The following is a 13384-nucleotide window of genomic DNA, read 5'->3' on the forward strand; positions in this document are numbered from 1 at the left end:
ATGCTACTGTTTTTGATTAAACTATAGTAAAACCATGGTTTCTTGCAAAATTTATACATGTAGCCAGTATATGCTAATGTTATGTTTGTTTAGACTATGGTAAAACCATGATTTCTTGCAAAATTAATACATGTAGCCATTATATGCTAATGTTATGTTTGTTTAGACTATAGTAAAACCATGATTTCTTACAATATTAGTACGTGTAGCCAGTATATGCTAATGTTATGTTTGTTTGTTTAGACTATAGTAAAACCATGATTTCTTGCAAAATTAATACATTTATCCAGTATATGCTACTGTTGTTTGTTTTTTAGACTATAGTAAAACCATGATTTCTTGCAAAATTAATACGTGTAGCCAGTATATGCTAATGTTGTGTTTGTTTAGACTATAGTAAAACCATGATTTCTTGCAAAATTAATACATGTAATCAGTATATGCTACTGTTGTTTGTTTGTTTAGACTATAGTAAAACCATGATTTCTTGCAAAATTAATACATATCGCCAGTATATGCTAATGTTATGTTTGTTTAGACTATGGTAAAACAATGATTTCTTACAAAATTAGTACGTGTAGCCAGTATATGCTAACGTTATGTTTGTTTAGACTATGGTAAAACCATGATTTCTTGCAAAATTAATACATGTAGCCAGTATATGCTAATGTTATGTTTGTTTGTTTAGACTTTAGTAAAGCCATGGTTTCTTACAAAATTAATACATGTAGCTAGTATATGCTAATGTTTTGTTTGTTTTGACTATAGTAAAACCATGATTTCTTGCAAAATTAATACGTGTAGCCAGTATATGCTACTGTTGTTTGTTTGTTTAGACTATAGTAAAACCATGATTTCTTGCAAAATAAATACATTTAGTCAGTATATGCTACTGTTGTTTGTTTGTTTAGACTATAGTAAAACCATGATTTCTTGCAAAATTAATACATATCGCCAGTATATGCTACTGTTGTTTGTTTGTTTGTTTAGACTATAGTAAAACCATGACTTCTTGCAAAATTAATACATGTAGCCAGTATATGCTACTGTTATGTTTGTTTAGACTATAGTAAACCATGATTTCCTGCAAAATTAATACGTGTAGCCAGTATATGCTACTGTTATTTTTGTTTATTTAGACTATAGTAAAACCATGATTTCTTGCAAAATTAATACATATCGCCAGTATATGCTACTGTTGTTTGTTTGTTTGTTTAGACTATAGTAAAACCATGATTTCTTGCAAAATAAATACATTTAGCCAGTATATGCTACTGTTGTTTGTTTGTTTAGAATATAGTAAACCATGATTTCTTGCAAAATTAATACGTGTAGCCAGTATATGCTACTGTTATTTTTGTTTATTTAGACTATAGTAAAACCATGATTTCTTGCAAAATTAATATGTGTAGCCAGTATATGCTACTGTTATGTTTGTTTGTTTAGACTATAGTAAAACCATGATTTCTTGCAAAATTAATACATGTAGCCAGTATATGCTACTGTTATGTTTGTTTGTTTAGACTATAGTAAAACCATGATTTCCTTTCTAAATTAATACATGTAGCCTGTATATGCTACTGTTGTTTGTTTGTTTAGACTGTAGTAAAACCATGATTTCTTGCTAAATTAATACATGTAGCCAGTATATGCTACTGTTTTTGATTAAACTATAGTAAAACCATGGTTTCTTGCAAAATTTATACATGTAGCCAGTATATGCTAATGTTATGTTTGTTTAGACTATGGTAAAACCATGATTTCTTGCAAAATTAATACATGTAGCCATTATATGCTAATGTTATGTTTGTTTAGACTATAGTAAAACCATGATTTCTTACAATATTAGTACGTGTAGCCAGTATATGCTAATGTTATGTTTGTTTGTTTAGACTATAGTAAAACCATGATTTCTTGCAAAATTAATACATTTACCCAGTATATGCTACTGTTGTTTGTTTTTTAGACTATAGTAAAACCATGATTTCTTGCAAAATTAATACGTGTAGCCAGTATATGCTAATGTTGTGTTTGTTTAGACTATAGTAAAACCATGATTTCTTGCAAAATTAATACATGTAATCAGTATATGCTACTGTTGTTTGTTTGTTTAGACTATAGTAAAACCATGATTTCTTGCAAAATTAATACATATCGCCAGTATATGCTACTGTTGTTTGTTTGTTTGTTTAGACTATAGTAAAACCATGATTTCTTGCAAAATTAATACATGTAGCCAGTATATGCTACTGTTATGTTTGTTTAGACTATAGTAAACCATGATTTCCTGCAAAATTAATACGTGTAGCCAGTATATGCTACTGTTATTTTTGTTTATTTAGACTATAGTAAAACCATGATTTCTTGCAAAATTAATATGTGTAGCCAGTATATGCTACTCTTATGTTTGTTTGTTTAGACTATAGTAAAACCATGATTTCTTGCAAAATTAATACATGTAGCCAGCATATGCTAATGTTATGTTTGTTTAGACTATAGTAAACCATGATTTCTTGCAAAATTAATACGTGTAGCCAGTATATGCTACTGTTATTTTTGTTTATTAAGACTATAGTAAAACCATGATTTCTTGCAAAATTAATACATGTAGCCAGTATATGCTAATGTTATGTTTGTTTGTTTAGACTATAGTAAAACCATGATTTCCTTTCTAAATTAATACATGTAGCCTGTATATGCTACTGTTGTTTGCTTGTTTAGACTATAGTAAAACCATGATTTCTTGCTAAATTAATACATGTAGCCAGTATATTCTACTGTTTTTGTTTAAACTATAGTAAAACCACGGTTTCTTGCAAAATTTATACATGTAGCCAGTACATGCTAATGTTATGTTTGTTTAGACTATGGTAAAACCATGATTTCTTGCTAAATTAATACATGTAGCCAGTATATGCTACTGTTTTTGTTTAAACTATAGTAAAACCATGATTTCTTGCAAAATTAATACATGTAGCCAGTATATGCTACTGTTGTTTGTTTGTTTGTTTAGACTATAGTAAAACCATGATTTCTTGCAAAATTAATACATGTAGCCAGTATATGCTACTTTTGTTTGTTTGCTTAGACTATAGTAAAACCATGATTTCTTGCAAAATTAATACGTGTAGCCAGTATATGCTACTGTTATTTTTGTTTGTTTAGACTATAGTAAAACCATGATTTCTTGCAAAATTAATACATGTAGCAAGGATATGCTACTGTTATTTTTGTTTGTTTAGACTTTAGTAAAACCATGATTTCTTGCAAAATTAATACATGTAGCCAGTATATGCTACTGTTTTTGTTTAAACTATAGTAAAACCATGGTTTCTTGCAAAATTTATACATGTAGCCAGTATATGCTAATGTTATGTTTGTTTAGACTATGGTAAAACAATGATTTCTTACAAAATTAGTACGTGTAGCCAGTATATGCTAACGTTATGTTTGTTTAGACTATGGTAAAACCATGATTTCTTGCAAAATTAATACATGTAGCCAGTATATGCTAATGTTATGTTTGTTTGTTTAGACTTTAGTAAAGCCATGGTTTCTTACAAAATTAATACATGTAGCTAGTATATGCTAATGTTTTGTTTGTTTTGACTATAGTAAAACCATGATTTCTTGCAAAATTAATACGTGTAGCCAGTATATGCTACTGTTTTTTGTTTGTTTAGACTATAGTAAAACCATGATTTCTTGCAAAATAAATACATTTAGTCAGTATATGCTACTGTTGTTTGTTTGTTTAGACTATAGTAAAACCATGATTTCTTGCAAAATTAATACATATCGCCAGTATATGCTACTGTTGTTTGTTTGTTTGTTTAGACTATAGTAAAACCATGACTTCTTGCAAAATTAATACATGTAGCCAGTATATGCTACTGTTATGTTTGTTTAGACTATAGTAAACCATGATTTCCTGCAAAATTAATACGTGTAGCCAGTATATGCTACTGTTATTTTTGTTTATTTAGACTATAGTAAAACCATGATTTCTTGCAAAATTAATATGTGTAGCCAGTATATGCTACTCTTATGTTTGTTTGTTTAGACTATAGTAAAACCATGATTTCTTGCAAAATTAATACATGTAGCCAGCATATGCTAATGTTATGTTTGTTTAGACTATAGTAAACCATGATTTCTTGCAAAATTAATACGTGTAGCCAGTATATGCTACTGTTATTTTTGTTTATTAAGACTATAGTAAAACCATGATTTCTTGCAAAATTAATACATGTAGCCAGTATATGCTAATGTTATGTTTGTTTGTTTAGACTATAGTAAAACCATGATTTCCTTTCTAAATTAATACATGTAGCCTGTATATGCTACTGTTGTTTGCTTGTTTAGACTATAGTAAAACCATGATTTCTTGCTAAATTAATACATGTAGCCAGTATATTCTACTGTTTTTGTTTAAACTATAGTAAAACCACGGTTTCTTGCAAAATTTATACATGTAGCCAGTACATGCTAATGTTATGTTTGTTTAGACTATGGTAAAACCATGATTTCTTGCTAAATTAATACATGTAGCCAGTATATGCTACTGTTTTTGTTTAAACTATAGTAAAACCATGATTTCTTGCAAAATTAATACATGTAGCCAGTATATGCTACTGTTGTTTGTTTGTTTGTTTAGACTATAGTAAAACCATGATTTCCTGCAAAATTAATACATGTAGCCAGTATATGCTACTTTTGTTTGTTTGCTTAGACTATAGTAAAACCATGATTTCTTGCAAAATTAATACGTGTAGCCAGTATATGCTACTGTTATTTTTGTTTGTTTAGACTATAGTAAAACCATGATTTCTTGCAAAATTAATACATGTAGCAAGGATATGCTACTGTTATTTTTGTTTGTTTAGACTTTAGTAAAACCATGATTTCTTGCAAAATTAATACATGTAGCCAGTATATGCTACTGTTTTTGTTTAAACTATAGTAAAACCATGGTTTCTTGCAAAATTTATACATGTAGCCAGTATATGCTAATGTTATGTTTGTTTAGACTATGGTAAAACAATGATTTCTTACAAAATTAGTACGTGTAGCCAGTATATGCTAACGTTATGTTTGTTTAGACTATGGTAAAACCATGATTTCTTGCAAAATTAATACATGTAGCCAGTATATGCTAATGTTATGTTTGTTTGTTTAGACTTTAGTAAAGCCATGGTTTCTTACAAAATTAATACATGTAGCTAGAATATGCTAATGTTTTGTTTGTTTTGACTATAGTAAAACCATGATTTCTTGCAAAATTAATACGTGTAGCCAGTATATGCTACTGTTGTTTGTTTGTTTAGACTATAGTAAAACCATGATTTCTTGCAAAATAAATACATTTAGTCAGTATATGCTACTGTTGTTTGTTTGTTTAGACTATAGTAAAACCATGATTTCTTGCAAACTTAATACATGTAGCCAGTATATGCTAATGTTATGTTTGTTTGTTTAGACTATAGTAAAACCATGGTTTCTTACAAAATTAATACGTGTAGCCAGTATATGCTAATGTTGTGTTTGTTTAGACTATAGTAAAACCATGATTTCTTGCAAAATTAATACATGTAATCAGTATATGCTACTGTTGTTTTTGTTTATTTAGACTATAGTAAAACCATGATTTCCTTTCTAAATTAATTCATGTAGCCTGTATATGCTACTGTTGTTTGTTTGTTTAGACTATAGTAAAACCATGATTTCTTGCTAAATTAATACATGTAGCCAGTATATGCTACTGTTTTTGTTTAAACCATAGTAAAACCATGGTTTCTTGCAAAATTTATACATGTAGCCAGTATATGCTAATGTTATGTTTGTTTAGACTATTGTAAAACCATGATTTCTTGCTAAATTAATACATGTAGCCAGTATATGCTACTGTTTTTGTTTAAACTATAGTAAAACCATGGTTTCTTGCAAAATGTATACATGTAGCCAGTATATGTTAATGTTATGTTTTTTTAGACTATAGTAAAACCATGATTTCTTGCAAAATTAATACATATAGCCAGTATATGCTACTGTTGTTTGTTTGTTTGTTTAGACTATAGTAAAACCATGATTTCTTGCAAAATAAATACATTTAGCCAGTATATGCTACTGTTGTTTGTTTGTTTAGACTATAGTAAACCATGATTTCTTGCAAAATTAATACGTGTAGCCAGTATATGCTACTGTTATTTTTGTTTATTTAGACGATAGTAAAACCATGATTTCTTGTAAAATTAATGTGTAGCCAGTATATGCTACTGTTATGTTTGTTTGTTTAGACTATAGTAAAACCATGATTTCTTGCAAAATTAATACATGTAGCCAGTATATGCTACTGTTATGTTTGTTTAGACTATAGTAAACCATGATTTCCTGCAAAATTAATACGTGTAGCCAGTATATGCTACTGTTATTTTTGTTTATTTAGACTATAGTAAAACCATGATTTCTTGCAAAATTAATATGTGTAGCCAGTATATGCTACTCTTATGTTTGTTTGTTTAGACTATAGTAAAACCATGATTTCTTGCAAAATTAATACATGTAGCCAGCATATGCTAATGTTATGTTTGTTTGTTTAGACTATAGTAAAACCATGATTTCCTTTCTAAATTAATACATGTAGCCTGTATATGCTACTGTTGTTTGCTTGTTTAGACTATAGTAAAACCATGATTTCTTGCTAAATTAATACATGTAGCCAGTATATTCTACTGTTTTTGTTTAAACTATAGTAAAACCACGGTTTCTTGCAAAATTTATACATGTAGCCAGTACATGCTAATGTTATGTTTGTTTAGACTATGGTAAAACCATGATTTCTTGCTAAATTAATACATGTAGCCAGTATATGCTACTGTTTTTGTTTAAACTATAGTAAAACCATGATTTCTTGCAAAATTAATACATGTAGCCAGTATATGCTACTGTTGTTTGTTTGTTTGTTTAGACTATAGTAAAACCATGATTTCCTGCAAAATTAATACATGTAGCCAGTATATGCTACTTTTGTTTGTTTGCTTAGACTATAGTAAAACCATGATTTCTTGCAAAATTAATACGTGTAGCCAGTATATGCTACTGTTATTTTTGTTTGTTTAGACTATAGTAAAACCATGATTTCTTGCAAAATTAATACATGTAGCAAGGATATGCTACTGTTATTTTTGTTTGTTTAGACTTTAGTAAAACCATGATTTCTTGCAAAATTAATACATGTAGCCAGTATATGCTACTGTTTTTGTTTAAACTATAGTAAAACCATGGTTTCTTGCAAAATTTATACATGTAGCCAGTATATGCTAATGTTATGTTTGTTTAGACTATGGTAAAACAATGATTTCTTACAAAATTAGTACGTGTAGCCAGTATATGCTAACGTTATGTTTGTTTAGACTATGGTAAAACCATGATTTCTTGCAAAATTAATACATGTAGCCAGTATATGCTAATGTTATGTTTGTTTGTTTAGACTTTAGTAAAGCCATGGTTTCTTACAAAATTAATACATGTAGCTAGAATATGCTAATGTTTTGTTTGTTTTGACTATAGTAAAACCATGATTTCTTGCAAAATTAATACGTGTAGCCAGTATATGCTACTGTTGTTTGTTTGTTTAGACTATAGTAAAACCATGATTTCTTGCAAAATAAATACATTTAGTCAGTATATGCTACTGTTGTTTGTTTGTTTAGACTATAGTAAAACCATGATTTCTTGCAAACTTAATACATGTAGCCAGTATATGCTAATGTTATGTTTGTTTGTTTAGACTATAGTAAAACCATGGTTTCTTACAAAATTAATACGTGTAGCCAGTATATGCTAATGTTGTGTTTGTTTAGACTATAGTAAAACCATGATTTCTTGCAAAATTAATACATGTAATCAGTATATGCTACTGTTGTTTTTGTTTATTTAGACTATAGTAAAACCATGATTTCCTTTCTAAATTAATTCATGTAGCCTGTATATGCTACTGTTGTTTGTTTGTTTAGACTATAGTAAAACCATGATTTCTTGCTAAATTAATACATGTAGCCAGTATATGCTACTGTTTTTGTTTAAACCATAGTAAAACCATGGTTTCTTGCAAAATTTATACATGTAGCCAGTATATGCTAATGTTATGTTTGTTTAGACTATTGTAAAACCATGATTTCTTGCTAAATTAATACATGTAGCCAGTATATGCTACTGTTTTTGTTTAAACTATAGTAAAACCATGGTTTCTTGCAAAATGTATACATGTAGCCAGTATATGTTAATGTTATGTTTTTTTAGACTATAGTAAAACCATGATTTCTTGCAAAATTAATACATATAGCCAGTATATGCTACTGTTGTTTGTTTGTTTGTTTAGACTATAGTAAAACCATGATTTCTTGCAAAATAAATACATTTAGCCAGTATATGCTACTGTTGTTTGTTTGTTTAGACTATAGTAAACCATGATTTCTTGCAAAATTAATACGTGTAGCCAGTATATGCTACTGTTATTTTTGTTTATTTAGACGATAGTAAAACCATGATTTCTTGTAAAATTAATGTGTAGCCAGTATATGCTACTGTTATGTTTGTTTGTTTAGACTATAGTAAAACCATGATTTCTTGCAAAATTAATACATGTAGCCAGTATATGCTACTGTTATGTTTGTTTGTTTAGACTATAGTAAAACCATGATTTCCTTTCTAAATTAATAGATGTAGCCTGTATATGCTACTGTTGTTTGTTTGTTTAGACTATAGTAAAACCATGATTTCTTGCTAAATTAATACATGTAGCCAGTATATGCTACTGTTTTTGATTAAACTATAGTAAAACCATGGTTTCTTGCAAAATTTATACATGTAGCCAGTATATGCTAATGTTATGTTTGTTTAGACTATGGTAAAACCATGATTTCTTGCAAAATTAATACATGTAGCCATTATATGCTAATGTTATGTTTGTTTAGACTATAGTAAAACCATGATTTCTTACAATATTAGTACGTGTAGCCAGTATATGCTAATGTTATATTTGTTTAGACTATGGTAAAACCATGATTTCTTGCAAAATTAATACATGTAGCCAGTATATGCTACTGTTGTTTGTTTGTTTAGACTATAGTAAAACCATGGTTTCTCTCTAAATTAATACATGTAGCCAGTATATGCTAATGTTTTGTTTGTTTTGACTATAGTAAAACCATGATTTCTTGAAAAATTAATACATGTATCCAGTATATGCTACTGTTATGTTTGTTTGTTTAGACTATAGTAAAACCATGATTTCTTGCAAAATTAATACATTTAGCCAGTATATGCTACTGTTGTTTGTTTGTTTAGACTATAGTAAAACCATGATTTCTTGCAAAATTAATACGTGTAGCCAGTATATGCTAATGTTGTGTTTGTTTAGACTATAGTAAAACCATGATTTCTTGCAAAATTAATACATGTAATCAGTATATGCTACTGTTGTTTGTTTGTTTAGACTATAGTAAAACCATGATTTCTTGCAAAATTGACACATATCGCCAGTATATGCTACTGTTGTTTGTTTGTTTGTTTAGACTATAGTAAAACCATGATTTCTTGCAAAATTAATACATGTAGCCAGTATATGCTACTGTTATGTTTGTTTAGACTATAGTAAATCATGATTTCTTGCAAAATTAATACGTGTAGCCAGTATATGCTACTGTTATTTTTGTTTATTTAGACTATAGTAAAACCATGATTTCTTGCAAAATTAATATGTGTAGCCAGTATATGCTACTCTTATGTTTGTTTGTTTAGACTATAGTAAAACCATGATTTCTTGCAAAATTAATACATGTAGCCAGCATATGCTAATGTTATGTTTGTTTAGACTATAGTAAACCATGATTTCTTGCAAAATTAATACGTGTAGCCAGTATATGCTACTGTTATTTTTTTTTATTAAGACTATAGTAAAACCATGATTTCTTGCAAAATTAATACATATAGCCAGTATATGCTAATGTTATGTTTGTTTGTTTAGACTATAGTAAAACCATGATTTCCTTTCTAAATTAATACATGTAGCCAGTATATGCTACTGTTGTTTGCTTGTTTAGACTATAGTAAAACCATGATTTCTTGCAAAATTAATACGTGTAGCCAGTATATGCTACTGTTATTTTTGTTTATTTAGACTATAGTAAAACCATGATTTCTTGCAAAATTAATATGTGTAGCCAGTATATGCTACTCTTATGTTTGTTTGTTTAGACTATAGTAAAACCATGGTTTCTTACAAAATTAATACGTGTAGCCAGTATATGCTAATGTTGTGTTTGTTTAGACTATAGTAAAACCATGATTTCTTGCAAAATTAATACATGTAATCAGTATATGCTACTGTTGTTTTTGTTTATTTAGACTATAGTAAAACCATGATTTCCTTTCTAAATTAATTCATGTAGCCTGTATATGCTACTGTTGTTTGTTTGTTTAGACTATAGTAAAACCATGATTTCTTGCTAAATTAATACATGTAGCCAGTATATGCTACTGTTTTTGTTTAAACCATAGTAAAACCATGGTTTCTTGCAAAATTTATACATGTAGCCAGTATATGCTAATGTTATGTTTGTTTAGACTATTGTAAAACCATGATTTCTTGCTAAATTAATACATGTAGCCAGTATATGCTACTGTTTTTGTTTAAACTATAGTAAAACCATGGTTTCTTGCAAAATGTATACATGTAGCCAGTATATGTTAATGTTATGTTTTTTTAGACTATAGTAAAACCATGATTTCTTGCAAAATTAATACATATAGCCAGTATATGCTACTGTTGTTTGTTTGTTTGTTTAGACTATAGTAAAACCATGATTTCTTGCAAAATAAATACATTTAGCCAGTATATGCTACTGTTGTTTGTTTGTTTAGACTATAGTAAACCATGATTTCTTGCAAAATTAATACGTGTAGCCAGTATATGCTACTGTTATTTTTGTTTATTTAGACGATAGTAAAACCATGATTTCTTGTAAAATTAATGTGTAGCCAGTATATGCTACTGTTATGTTTGTTTGTTTAGACTATAGTAAAACCATGATTTCTTGCAAAATTAATACATGTAGCCAGTATATGCTACTGTTATGTTTGTTTGTTTAGACTATAGTAAAACCATGATTTCCTTTCTAAATTAATAGATGTAGCCTGTATATGCTACTGTTGTTTGTTTGTTTAGACTATAGTAAAACCATGATTTCTTGCTAAATTAATACATGTAGCCAGTATATGCTACTGTTTTTGATTAAACTATAGTAAAACCATGGTTTCTTGCAAAATTTATACATGTAGCCAGTATATGCTAATGTTATGTTTGTTTAGACTATGGTAAAACCATGATTTCTTGCAAAATTAATACATGTAGCCATTATATGCTAATGTTATGTTTGTTTAGACTATAGTAAAACCATGATTTCTTACAATATTAGTACGTGTAGCCAGTATATGCTAATGTTATATTTGTTTAGACTATGGTAAAACCATGATTTCTTGCAAAATTAATACATGTAGCCAGTATATGCTACTGTTGTTTGTTTGTTTAGACTATAGTAAAACCATGGTTTCTCTCTAAATTAATACATGTAGCCAGTATATGCTAATGTTTTGTTTGTTTTGACTATAGTAAAACCATGATTTCTTGAAAAATTAATACATGTATCCAGTATATGCTACTGTTATGTTTGTTTGTTTAGACTATAGTAAAACCATGATTTCTTGCAAAATTAATACATGTAGCCAGTATATGCTACTGTTGTTTGTTTGTTTAGACTATAGTAAAACCATGATTTCTTGCAAAATTAATACGTGTAGCCAGTATATGCTAATGTTGTGTTTGTTTAGACTATAGTAAAACCATGATTTCTTGCAAAATTAATACATGTAATCAGTATATGCTACTGTTGTTTGTTTGTTTAGACTATAGTAAAACCATGATTTCTTGCAAAATTGACACATATCGCCAGTATATGCTACTGTTGTTTGTTTGTTTGTTTAGACTATAGTAAAACCATGATTTCTTGCAAAATTAATACATGTAGCCAGTATATGCTACTGTTATGTTTGTTTAGACTATAGTAAATCATGATTTCTTGCAAAATTAATACGTGTAGCCAGTATATGCTACTGTTATTTTTGTTTATTTAGACTATAGTAAAACCATGATTTCTTGCAAAATTAATATGTGTAGCCAGTATATGCTACTCTTATGTTTGTTTGTTTAGACTATAGTAAAACCATGATTTCTTGCAAAATTAATACATGTAGCCAGCATATGCTAATGTTATGTTTGTTTAGACTATAGTAAACCATGATTTCTTGCAAAATTAATACGTGTAGCCAGTATATGCTACTGTTATTTTTTTTTATTAAGACTATAGTAAAACCATGATTTCTTGCAAAATTAATACATATAGCCAGTATATGCTAATGTTATGTTTGTTTGTTTAGACTATAGTAAAACCATGATTTCCTTTCTAAATTAATACATGTAGCCAGTATATGCTACTGTTGTTTGCTTGTTTAGACTATAGTAAAACCATGATTTCTTGCAAAATTAATACGTGTAGCCAGTATATGCTACTGTTATTTTTGTTTGTTTAGACTATAGTAAAACCATGATTTCCTTTCTAAATTAATAGATGTAGCCTGTATATGCTACTGTTGTTTGTTTGTTTAGACTATAGTAAAACCATGATTTCTTGCTAAATTAATACATGTAGCCAGTATATGCTACTGTTTTTGATTAAACTATAGTAAAACCATGGTTTCTTGCAAAATTTATACATGTAGCCAGTATATGCTAATGTTATGTTTGTTTAGACTATGGTAAAACCATGATTTCTTGCAAAATTAATACATGTAGCCATTATATGCTAATGTTATGTTTGTTTAGACTATAGTAAAACCATGATTTCTTACAATATTAGTACGTGTAGCCAGTATATGCTAATGTTATATTTGTTTAGACTATGGTAAAACCATGATTTCTTGCAAAATTAATACATGTAGCCAGTATATGCTACTGTTGTTTGTTTGTTTAGACTATAGTAAAACCATGGTTTCTCTCTAAATTAATACATGTAGCCAGTATATGCTAATGTTTTGTTTGTTTTGACTATAGTAAAACCATGATTTCTTGAAAAATTAATACATGTATCCAGTATATGCTACTGTTATGTTTGTTTGTTTAGACTATAGTAAAACCATGATTTCTTGCAAAATTAATACATTTAGCCAGTATATGCTACTGTTGTTTGTTTGTTTAGACTATAGTAAAACCATGATTTCTTGCAAAATTAATACGTGTAGCCAGTATATGCTAATGTTGTGTTTGTTT

This window comes from Lampris incognitus, chromosome 2, assembly GCF_029633865.1.
Source record: "Lampris incognitus isolate fLamInc1 chromosome 2, fLamInc1.hap2, whole genome shotgun sequence".
Taxonomy (NCBI): Eukaryota; Metazoa; Chordata; class Actinopteri; order Lampriformes; family Lampridae; genus Lampris; species Lampris incognitus.